The sequence below is a fragment of the Moschus berezovskii genome, chromosome 14 (assembly GCF_049115385.1).
Source record: "Moschus berezovskii isolate FMDL1 chromosome 14, NW_MosBer_1.0, whole genome shotgun sequence".
NCBI classification, from domain to species: Eukaryota; Metazoa; Chordata; class Mammalia; order Artiodactyla; family Moschidae; genus Moschus; species Moschus berezovskii.
The window spans coordinates 818,836-831,816 of NC_142473.1; the positions used below are offsets into that span (position 1 = coordinate 818,836).

At 41.4% G+C, this 12,981-nt stretch overlaps 1 pseudogene; it reads left to right on the plus strand.

Moving 5' to 3' along the window:
* The first annotated feature begins 2,310 nt into the window (after window positions 1-2,310).
* The window catches only part of LOC148775524 (diacylglycerol kinase kappa-like), a 113,668-nt pseudogene continuing 102,997 nt past the window's right edge, over window positions 2,311-12,981 (plus strand).

Consider the following 12,981-nt stretch of genomic DNA (forward strand, 5'->3'; position numbering starts at 1 on the left):
TGGGTCCTACCTGATGAGAACTGTCAAGAAGGGACCATTGGGGAAGTGATTCAGTCGAGAGTCCATGCTGCAGTGGTCATGTGACTCTTGCCTTCGGGGACCTTACTTTTTTTCTTTGTTTTTTCCTTTTTTTAAAATCAGGAATGCATTTCTGGTATATGGGACAAGTTGAGTTTCCCTACTCAATATGAGAGTTGAAGTGTCCAAAACAAAATTAGTGGAGGAGACATTGAACACTTTCTTTGCTCTGATGTGTAATCTTATGGAGACGGTGTATTGACCTTGGGGCAACAAACTGAGGATTCTCTTGGGATCTCTAAAGCTCATTGGAGTAGAAAAAGCATGCGACATGTTCTCAATTACTTTTTTCCATGTTAAGTGCTTGAATTAAAGTTACTTAAGCCCCTCAAGAACCCCTAATAGGAAGAGGGTGGTCTAGAGAAGAAGTGACGAGAGTACTCTGAAGTGCTGAAATGAGATGAGAAGTGTTCATACAGGGATGGAGGAGGCAGGAGTGTTTAAGGGTGACATATAAGTCAAGGAATAAAGGGCACTGAACGAAAGTCTGAAGGTCATGAGCAGAAACACCATGCCCCTGAATCATCATTCCACGTAATCAGACACACAATGTGTCAGCAATGGGTAAGTTGTATCATGGCCTCCCTCAACATCCACTAGCCCCTGTTGATGGGCAAAGTGTTACATTGTGATGTCTAAGACCCCAAGGCCAACATTGGCTGGAGGAGTGCCTAGCTGATCAATCAAATTGATGAGGGTGGCTCCTCATTGTCCTGAGTAGGTATATATAGGGGGGTCAGAGGCAGAGATTCTGGATTAGGCCACTTCGTGTGATCATCATGACTAGGGTAATCAGGAAGCCACAGAAGTCAAGAAGTGTTGCAACGCAGTTTGCTTCAAGGATGAAAGGAAGAAAGAGGACACATTTTCAAAGGACATACAGAGGTAGTGTGAAGGTAAGATGACTCCATCTATGTTCCCCATGATCTCCATTCTCTTTCCTGCCCAAGACCTCTACACTGCCCTTGCCTGGCACAAAAGACCTCATCAGTCCACATCCCTTTTTCATGAAATCTCCCTTCCAACTCAGTTGATATACTCTTTCCTCAAAACTAATACCCTTCTCTTTTCTTTCCAGTCACGACATATGACCAGGAGGGTCAGAAGACCTCTACAAGCGACTTTGAGAAAGAAAATACGATCATATGCCATTCAATCGAAGAAGGTGAAGAAAACAGGAAAACCAAAGAGGTTTTTCTGTTCCTGTGCACGTAAGACAGTGAATCAACGCCGAAAAAGTTACCAAAATATGAGACAGGGTCCAAGAAGGAGGCAGAATCGAAAGAGAAGATCAGCTCAATGGCCTCAGAATGAGAGACCCTGGAAACTACAACCTGGGCAGCCAGTAAGCGAGTACCAAAGGTCAGACACTTTAGAATTGTTTCTCCAGAGGTCGGCTTTCTTACAAACGGCCAACCAGGAAAAGACTGACTCTCACACTAACATAGTAAACTGCTGGCTGCCATTGAAATAAGCATCAAATGATGAAAAGATGATAATTGTGTGAGTGTGTGTGAATTTTCTGATGGGAAGGGTTATGAGGGAGTGAAGAGGTGGGCACCTGAGTGAAGAGGGGTGTGGAGTCCCGGGAGATTGGGGAACAGACCCTCAGGCCCCCAGTTAACCAGAGTAGAGGTCTGGACTGGGTCATGAGTCTGCACTGAAGATGGATATCCCTGCTTAACAATTGATCTCAGTGGCAAGGATTTGTGGTGTGGTATTACTGCCTTTGTTTGTGTTGTGGAATGACATTAGGATCTATATTGTCAAAACCCAGAGTGGAGTAGAAGATGGCAGAGGAATAGGACAGGGCGACCACTTTCTCCCCCACAATATCAGCAAAAGAATATTTGAACGCTGAGTAAATCCCACAAAACAACTTCTGTATGCTGGCAGAGGACATCAGGAACCCAGAAAAGCAGCCTATAGTCTTTGAAAGGAGGTAGGAAATAGTATAAAAGATAAAAGAGAGATAAAAGAGGGAGGGACGGAACTCCGTCCTGGGAAGGGAGGCCTAAGAAAAAAAAAATAGAGAGAATTTTCCAACACCTGGAGACACTCACGGCGAGTCTGTGACAAGCCTTGGAACCTCAAAGGGCCACATAACCAGGAGAAAAAAGAAATAAATAATTAAAACCCATAGACTAAGTGCCCAGAGGAAACTCTCAGTGGAGAAGCAGCGCAGACGCCCACACACCCCACTAGTAAGCGGGGGCCGGACAGGGAGGCGCGATGGCCTTGCGTCGAGCGAGGACCGTGCCTGAATGCCCCGAGGGCAACCTGAGGGTGCTAACGGGGAAATAGCTAAGCAGATTGTACAGTTAAAAGGTGGAAAGCCTGCGAAAAGGTGAAAAGCCCAATCCTAAGACTCCGGCAGCCCCACTCACAGAACAAAGGACTGTGCAGAGCGAGCCGGCTGTGGGTGGCCCATCCCCAAGCCCCTGCCAGGACAGGCAGGGGAGGGCGGCCAGCGCCGGAAGGGGCAACTGCAGCCCCAGAGAGGCTTCCCATACCAAGCTGAAGGCAGCTTCATTGCTAACCAAGGCTTCTTGGGTTCGGGCCGGTCAATATCCTCCTGAGAACGTGTGCCGGTTATACACCCAGAAAACCGAGTGGCAGGGACCGGGGTGGCGATAAGTCGCAGAGACCACGCTCACCAAACGCCTGGTCACCTGAGCTGCTCAGACCGGGGAAGACACAAAACGCAGGCCCAACCAAGTCTGTGCCTTTGTGGAGTACCTGAGTACCTGAACCTGAGCCGATCAGACTTGGGAAGTGCATGCAACCCAGTGCTGGCCGCTGACAGCTCCTGGCAGAGCAACCTAGAGCCTGAGCAGCATAAACAGGGAAAGCACACATGCCACGAGCGGGGACAAACCCAGTGTATCTGAGACACTGTGCGCACTCCCCACAGACGCCAGGGATATTTGCCAGCAGCCGCAGCGAGTGGGGGAAATCCCAGTGTAGCTAAGACACTGCGAACACTCCCCACAGATGAGAGTGATATTTGTTAGCAGCGTTCCTCCCTCCCTACAGCAGGACTGAACAGGTGAGCCAATAAAAAAAAAAAAAAAAGAACATAAAAGAAAAAAAAAAAGCGTCCACCACCACCTCCTGGTGTCAGGACGGGAGTAAGACACTGAACAGATCAGCAAACAGAAGAGCTTAAACAGAAGGAATGGCCTTGGAAGTAACAGATGGAGAAGTCTTGAGCCTACTGCAAGAATAAGACTGAAAACCAAAGGCAGAAGCTTAAATCCAAATCCTGAGAACACCAGAGATCTCCTGTTCACGGGATCATTAATTCATAGGTGCTCATCAAGTGCCTCCATACATACACTGAAACCAGTCATCACCCAAGAGTCAACAAGTTTCAGTGAAAGACATACCACACAAATTCTCCAGCAACACAGGAGAAGAGTCCTGATCTTCAATATACAGGCTGCCCAAAGCCACTCCAAACCCATTGACATCTCAAACTCATTACTGGACACTTCATTGCACTCCAGAGAGAAGAAATCCAGCTCCACCCAACATAACACTGACAGAAGCATCCCTAGCCAGGGAACCTTGACAAGTCACCCGTCCAACCCCAAACACAACAAGGTAACTACGTAATAAAGAGAACTCCACAAACTGCCAGAAGACGGAAAGGCCACCCCAAGCACAGCAATATAAGCAAGATGAAGAGGCAGAGAAATACGCTGCAAGTAAAGGAACAGGATAAATGCCCACCAACAAAAACTAAAGAAGAAGATATAGGGAACCTACCGGATAAATAATTTAGAATTTTAATTGTGAAAATGACTCAAAATCTGGAAAGCAAAATGGAGTTACAGATAAATAACTTGGAGAAAAGGATTGAGAAGATGAAAGAAATGTTTAATAAGGAATTAGAAGAAACAAAAAAGAGTCAATGCACAATGAATAACGCAATAGATGAGATCACAAACACTCTCGAGGGAACAAAGAGTAGAATAACGGAGGCTGAAGACAGGATAAGCGAGGTAGAAGATAGAATTGTAGAAATAAAAAAAAGAAGGATAAAGAAAAACGAATTAAAAGAAATGAGGACAGTATTAGAGACTTCTGGGACAATGTTAAACGCCCCAACATTCTAATCACAGCAGTCCCAGAAGAAGAAGACAAAAAGAAAGACCATGAGATAATACTTGAGAAGATAATAGTTGAAAATTTCCCTAAAATGGGGAAGGAAATATTCACCCAATCCAAGAAACCCAGAGAGTCCCTAACAGGATAAACCTAAGGCGAAATACTACAAGACACATATTAATCAAATTAACAACGATCAAACACGAACAAATATTAAAAGCAGCGAGGGAAAAGCAACAAATAACACACAAGGGGATTCCCCTAAGGATAACAGCTGATCTTTCAACAGAAACTCTTCAGGCCAGGAGGGAATGGCAGTACCTACTTAAAGTGATGAAAGAAAGTAACCTACAGCCAAGATTACTATACCCAGCAAGGATTTCATTCAAATATGAAGGAGAAATCAAAAGCTTAACAAACAAGCAAAAGCTGAGAGAATTCAGTATCACAAACCAGCTCTCCAACAAATACTAAAGGATCTTCTCTAGACAGGAAACACAGAAAAAATGTATAAATTCAAACCCAAAACAATAAAGAAAATGGCAACGGGACCATACTTATCAATAATCACTTTAAATGTAACTGGGTTGAATGCCCCAACCAAAAGACAAATGCTGGCTGAATGGCTAAAAAAACAAGACTCCCATATATGTTGTCTACAAGAGACCCACCAACAAAATGAGGGACACATACAGACTGAAAGTGAAGGGCTGGAAAAAGATATTCCCCACAATCAGAGACCAAAAGAAAGCAAGAGTAGCAATACTCATATCAGATAAAATAGATTTTAAAACAAAGACTGTGAAAAGAGAAAAAGAAGGAAACTACATAATGACCAAAGGATCCATCCAAGAAGAAGATATAACAATTATAAATATTTATGCACCCAACATAAGAGCACTGCAATATGTAAGACAATTACTAACAAGTATGAAAAGGGAAATTAACAACAACGCAATAATAGTGGGAGACTTTAATACCCCACTCACACCTATGGATAGATCAACTAAACAGAAAATTAACAAGGAAACACAAACTTTAAATGATACAATAGACCAGTTAGACCTAATAGATCTCTATAGGACATTTCAACACAAAACAATGAAATTCACCTTTTTCTCAAGCGCACACGGAACATTCTCCAGGTTAGATCACATCCTGGGCCATAAATCTAACATTGGTGAATTCAAAAAAATTGAAATCCTTCCAAGCATTTTCTCTGACCACAATGCAGTAAGATTAGATCTCAATTACAGGAGAAAACCAATTAAAAATGCCAACATATGGAGGCTGAACAACACACTGCTGAATAATGAACAAATCAGAGAAGAAATCAAAAGAGAAATCAAAACATGCATATAAATGAATGAAACTACAACAACCCAAAACCTCTAGGACACTGTAAAAGCAGTGCTAAGGGGAAGGTTCATAACAATACAGGCACAACTCAAGAAACAAGAAAAAAGTCAACTGAACAACCTAATTATACATCTAAAGAATCTAGGAACGGAAGAAATGAAGAACCACAGTGTTAGTAGAAGGAAATAAATCGTAAAAATTAGGCCAGAAATAAATGCAAAACAAACAAAAGAGACCATAGCAAAAATCAACAAAACCAAAAGCTGGTTCTATGAGAAGGCAAATAAAATTGACAAACCACTAGCCAGACTCATCAAGAAACGAAGGGAGAAGAACCAAATCAATAAAATTAGAAATGAAAAAGGAGAGATCACAACTGACAACACAGAAATACAAAGCATTATTAGAGAATACTATCAGTAATTATATGGCAATAAAATGAATAACTTGGAAGAAATGGACAAATTCTTGGAAAAGTACAACTTTCCAAAACTGAACCGGGAAGAAATAGAAAATCTGAACAGACCCATCACAAGCACGGCACTACAGGCTGTAATCAGAAATTTTCCAGCAAACAAAAGCCCAGGTCCAGACGGCTTCACAGCTGAAATCTACCAAAAATGTAGAGAAGAGCTAACACCTATTCTACTCAAACTCTTCCAGAAAATTGCTGAGGAAGGGAAACTTCTTAACTCATTCTATGAGGCCAGCATCACCCTAACCCCAAAACCTGGTAAAGATCCCACAAAAAAAGAAAACTACACGCCAATATCACTAATGACCATAGATGAAAAAATCCTTAACAAAATTCTAGCAATCAGAATCCAGCAACATATTAAGAAGATCATACATCATGACCAAGTGGGCTTTATCCCAGGAATGCAAGGATTCTTCAATATTCTCAAATCAATCAACGTAATACACCACATTTACAAACTGAAAAATAAAAATCATATGATTATCTCAATAGATGCAGAGAAAGCCTTCAACAAAATTCAACATCCATTTATGAAAAAAAACCCTCCAGAAAGTGGGAATAGAAGGGACGTATCTCAACATAATAAAAGCTATATATGACAAATTCACAGCAAACATTATCCTCAACGGTGAAAAACAGAAAGCATTTCCCCTAAAGTCAGGAACAAGACAAGGATACCCACTCACACCACTACTACTCAACATAGTTATGGAAGTTTTGGCCACAGCAATCAGAGCAGAAAAAGACATAAAAAGAATTCAAATTGGAAAAGAAGAAGTAAAACTTTCACTGTTCACTGATGACATGATCTTCTACACAGAAAACCCTAAAGACTCAGCCAGAAACTTAGGAGAGCTAATCAATGAATACAGTAAAGTTGCAGGATATAAAATCAACACGCAGAAATTCCTTGCATTCCTATACACTAATAATGAGGAAATAGAAAGAGAAATTAAGGAAATCATTCAATTCACTATTGCAACGAAAAGAATTAAATACTTAGGAATATATCTACCTAAATAAACAAAAGACTTATACATAGAAAACTATAAAACACTGGTGAAATTAATCAGGGAGGACACTGATAGATGGAGAAATATACCGTGTTCGTGGATTGGAAGATTAAATATTGTGAAAATGAGTATACTACCCAAAGCAATTTATACATTCAATGCAATCCCTATCAATCTACCAACGATAATTTTTACAGAGCTAGAACAAATGATCTCAAAATTTGTATGGAAATACAAAAAATCCAGAATAGCCAAAGCAATCTTGAGGACGAAGAATGGAACTGAAGGCATTAACCTGCCGGACTTCAGGATCTACTACAAAGCCACAGTCATCAGGACAGTATGGTACTGGCATAAAGACAGAAATATAGATGAATGGAACAAAATAGAAAGCCCAGAGATAAATCCACGCACCTATGGACACCTTATCTTTGTCAAAGAGGCAAGAATATAAAATGGAGAAAAGACAGTCTCTTTAACAAGTGGTGCTGGGAAAACTGGTCAGCCATCTGTAAAAGAATAGAACTAGAACACTCCGTAAAACCATACACCAAAGTAAACTCAAACTGGATTAGAGAGCTAAATGTAAGACCAAAAATTGTAAAACTCCTAGTGGAGAACATAGGAAAAATTCTCTCCGACACAAATCACAGGAAGATCCTCCATGACGCACCTCCCAGAATATTGGAAATAAAAGCAAAACTAAACAAATGCAAAGAAATAGAGGAAAACAACAGAAAAGGAAAAACAAGAGGTCTTTTCAAGAAAATTAGAGATATCAAGGGAACATTTCATACAAAGATGGGCTCGATAAAGGACAGAAATGGTATGGAACTAACAGAAGCAGAAGATATTAAGAAGAGGTGGCAAGAATACACAGAAGAACTGTACAAAAAAAGATCTTCACGATGAAGACAATCACGATGGCGTGATCACTCACCTGGAATCAGACATCTTGGAATGTGAAGTCAAGTGGGCCTTAGAGAGCATCATGACGAAAAAAGCTAGTGGAGGTGATGGAATTCCAATTGAGCTATTTTAAATCCTGAAAGATGATGCTGTGAAAGTGCTGCACTCAATATGCCAGCAAACTTGGAAAACTCAGCAATGGCCACAGGACTGGGAAAGGTCAGTCTTCATTCCAATCCCAAAGAAAGGTGATGCCAAAGAATGCTCAAACTACCACAAAATTGCACTCATCTCAAACGATAGTAAATTCATGCTCAAAATTCTCCAAGCTAGGCTTCAGCAATATGTGAATCGTGAACTTCCAGATGTTCAAGCAGGTTTTAGAAAAGGCAGAGGCACCAGAGATCAAATTGCCAACATCTGCTGGATTATGGAGAAAGCAAGAGAGTTCCAGGAAAACATCTATTTCTGTTTCATTGACTATGCCAAGGCCTTTGACTGTGTGGATCACAATAAACTGTGGAAAATTCTGAAAGAGATGGGAATACCAGACCACCTGACCTGCCTCTTGAGAAACCTGTATGCAGGTCAGGAATCAACAGTTAGAACTGGGCATGGAACAACAGACTGATTCCAAATAGGAAAAGGAGTACGTCAAGGTTTTATATTGTCACCCTGTTTATTTAACTTATATGCAGAGTACATCATGAGGAACGCTGGGCTGGAAGAAGCACAAGCTGGAATCAGTATTGCCGGGAGAAATATCAATAACCTCAGATATGCAGATGACACCACCCTTGTGGCAGAAAGTGAAGAGGAACTCAAAGGCCTCTTGATGAAAGTGAAAGACGAGAGTGAAAAGGTTGGCTTGAAGCTCAACATTCAGAAAACGAAGATCATGGCATCTGGTCCCATCACTTCTTGGGAAATAGATGGGGAAACAGTGGAAACCATGTCAGACTTTATTTTTTTGGCTACAAAATCACTGTGGATGCTGATTGCAGCTATGAAATTAAAAGACGCTTACTCCTTGGAAGGAAAGTTATGACCAGCCTACATAGCATATTAAAAAGCAGAGACATTACTTTGCCAACAAAGGTCGATCTAGTCAAGGCTATGGTTTTTCCTGTGGTCATGTATGGATGTGAGAGTTGGACTGTAAAGAAAGCTGATCACCGAAGAACTGATGCTTTTGAACTGTGGTGCTGGAGAAGACTCTTGAGAGTCCCTTGGACTGCAAGGAAATCGAACCAGTCCATTCTAGAGGAGATCAATCCTGGGTGTTCATTGGAAGGACTGATGCTAAAGCTCAAACTCCAATACTTTGGCCACCTCATGTGACAAGTTGACTCACTTGAAAAGACTCTGATGCTGGGAGCGATTGGGGGTAGGAGGAAACGGAGACAGCAGAGAATGAGGTGGCTGGATGGCATCACCGCCTATGTGGACATGAGTTTGAGTGAACTCCGGGAGTTGGTGATAGACAGGGAGGCCTGGCGTGCCGTGGTTCATGGAGTCGCTAAGAGTCGGACACGACTGAGCGACTGAATTGAACTGAACTGAACTGAACTGAAACAAATGGGACCTAAGTAATTCCAAAGCTTCTGCACAGCAAAGGAAACTATAAGCAAGGTGAAAAGACAGCCTTCAGAATGGGAGAAAATCATAGCAAATGAAACAACGGACAAAGAATTAATCTCCAAAATATACAAGCATCTCCTGCAGCTCAATTCCAGAAAAATAAAAGACCCAATCAACAACTGGGCCAAAGAACTAAACAGACATTTCTCCAGAGAAGACATAAAGATGGCTAACAAACACATGAAAAAATGCTCAACATCCCTCATAATCAGAGAAATGCAAATCAAAACCACAATGAGATATCATTTCACACTAGTCAGAATGGCTGCTATCCAACATTCTACATGCAATGAATGCTGGAGAAGGTGTGGAGAGACGGAAACCCTCTTACACTATTGGTGGGAATGGAAACTAGTACAGCCATGATGGAGAACAGTGTGGAGATTCCTCATAAAACTGGAAATAGAACTGCCATATTATCTAGCAATCACACTCCTGGGCATACACACCGAGGAAACCAGAATTGAAAGAAACACATGTAGTCCAATGTTCATTGCAGCACTGTTTATAATAGCGAGGACATGGAAGCAACCTAGATGTCCATCTGCAGACGAATGGATAAGAAACTTTGGTACATATACACAATGGATTCTTTTTCAGCCATCAGAAAGAATGCATTTGAATCAGTTCTAATGAGGTGGATGAAATTGGAACCTATTATACAGAGTGAGGTAAGCCAGAAAAAAAAAAAACACCAATACAGTATACTAACGCATATATATGGAATTTAGAAGATGGTAACCTTAACCCTATAAATGAGACAGCAAAAGAACAACAGTCTTTGGGACTCTGTGGGAGAGGGTAAAAGTGGGATGATTTGGGAGAATGGCATTGAAGCATGAATATTATCATATGTGAAATGAATCACCAGTGCAGGTTCGACGCATGATACAGGTTTCTCAGGGCTAGTGCATGGAGATGACCTCAAGGGAGGATATGGGAGGGGGGTTGAAGAAAGGGAACACATGTACACCCGGGGAAGATTCATGTCAATGTATGGCAAAACCAACCAATATATTATTGTAAAGTAATTAGCCTCCAATAAAAAAAAAATTTGCCAGAAACCAGAGGGGATGGTGAATGTCGTACTTCCCCTCAGAAAAGCGGGCAGAAATCAACTCCTGTCCACCTACGTCATAAAGGGCTTTGTTGCATCACTGGCTTATGCTGTCAGCTAAAGGTGCTCAGGAGGCAAAAAATGCTCATACAACTAAAACCCACAGCTAGCACTCCCAAAGATTAAATAATGTTTGGAGGGAACAGACCAAATATTAATTAGGACACTGTTATCCTAAGGAATTGGTGGGAGCAGTGTGTTCCCAAGGGCAGCGCAGAGGAGGTGGCCCAATCCCAGTGCATATGACAAACAGGATCACCACAGACAGATAAATTTTTGGGGAGGAGGGCACCATGCAGTTTGTGCGATCTTAGTTCCCTGACCAGGGATTGAAAACGTTTCTGTTTCCTTGTTAATTTTCTGTTTAGTCGATCTATCCATAGGTGTGAGTGGGGTATTAAACTCTCCACTCGTATTGTGTTATTGTTAATTTCCCCTTTCATAATTATTAATATTTGTCTTACATATTTCCGTGCTCTTGTGTTGGGTGCATGTCTATTTAGAATTGATCCTTTGATCAACATGTAGTGTCCTTCTTTGTCTCTTTTCACAGCCTTTGTCTTAAAGTCTATTTTATCTGATATGAGTGTTGCTACTCCTACTTTCTTTTGGTCTCTATTTGCTTGGAATATGTTTTTCCAGCCCTTCCCTTTCAGTCTGTATGTGTCCCTCATTTCGAGATGGGTCTCTTGTAGACAACATATATAGGGGTCTTGTTTTTGTATCCATTCTGCCAGTCTTTGTCTTTTGGTTGGGACATTCAACTCATTTACATTTAAGGTCATTATTGATAAGTATGATCCCCTTGCCATTTATTTTGTTTTCGGTTTGGGTTTATACCCCCTTTCTCTGCTTCCTGTCTAGAGAAGGTCCTTTTAGCATTTGTTGGAGAGCTGGTTTGGTGATGCTGAATACTCTCAGCTTTTGCTAGTGTGTAAAGCTTTGGATTTCTCCTTCATATTTGAATGTGATCCTTGCTGGGTGTAGTAATCTGGGCAGTAGGCTATTTTCTTTCATCACTGTAAGTATGCCCTGCCTTTCCCTCCTGGCTTGAATAGTTTTTATTGGAAGATCAGCTCTGATGCTTGTGGGAATCCATTTGGGGGTTATTTGCTGTTTTTCCCTTGCTGCTTTTAATATTTGTTCTTGGTCTTTGATCTTTCTTAATTTTATTAACATGTATCTTGGGGTGTTTTGCCTTGGGATTTTCCTGTTTTGGACTCTCTGAGTTTCTTGGACTTGGGTGATTATTTCCTTCCCTATTTTAGGGAACTTTTCAACTATCATCTCCTCAAGTATTTTCCCATGGTCTTTCTTTTTGTCTTCATCTTCCTGGACTCCTATGATTCGAATGTTGGGGCGTTTAACATTGTCCCAGAGGTCTCTGAGATTGTCCTCATTTCTGTTAATTGGTTTTTCTTTTTTCCTCTCTTTTTCATTTGTTTATACCTTTCTATCTTCTATCTCACTTATCCTATGTTCTGGCTCTGTTATTCTACTGTTGGTACCCTCCAGAGTGTTTTGGATCTCATCTCTTGCATTATTTCTTATATATGGGCTCTTTTTAATTTCTTCTAGGTGCTTGTTAAACCTTTCTTGCATCTTCTCAATCCTTGATTCCAGACTATTCACTGTAACTCCATTTGTTTTCAAGATTTTGGATCATTTTCACTATCATTATTCGGAATTCTTTATCAGGTAGATTCCCTCTCACTTCCTCTTTTGTTCGGCTTAGTGGGCATTTATTTATTTATTTATCTCTATGTGAAGAGTTTGCGGAGGCAACCACACGTTTGCTTAGTCACAAAGCAAGGCAGATGAAACTTGTTGATATTACACAGGATGCTGGCTGTTTCCCCAGAACAATGCCAGATCATGACCTAACCCACTCTGAATGCCTATTACAGCGCCTTTTATTTCATAGAACACCCCTTCCCAAAACTATGACAAAGGCTTCCATGGCTGAGAAGAATGTACAAGTGCCAGGAGTGGAGCCAACTCAGATCTGGCCTACATCTGAACAAGTTGAGAGCAGCCATTACCAGTGCTTATGGAGGTGGCACAGTGGGAGTATCTGGAACTCTGACTGGTGTGCTGGGACTGCCCTAGTATGCACCCAAGCCGATATTGGGCACCCCTTCTTGTTTCAGCACTTCCTTCTTTTGGAGCAAAATGTCCAATGCTGGTAGGGGATACAGCACACCCTTATATGAAATGGAATCAGCATGGACCTGAAACTCAGGGCTTCTGTACCATCAACTGGACACTCAAAC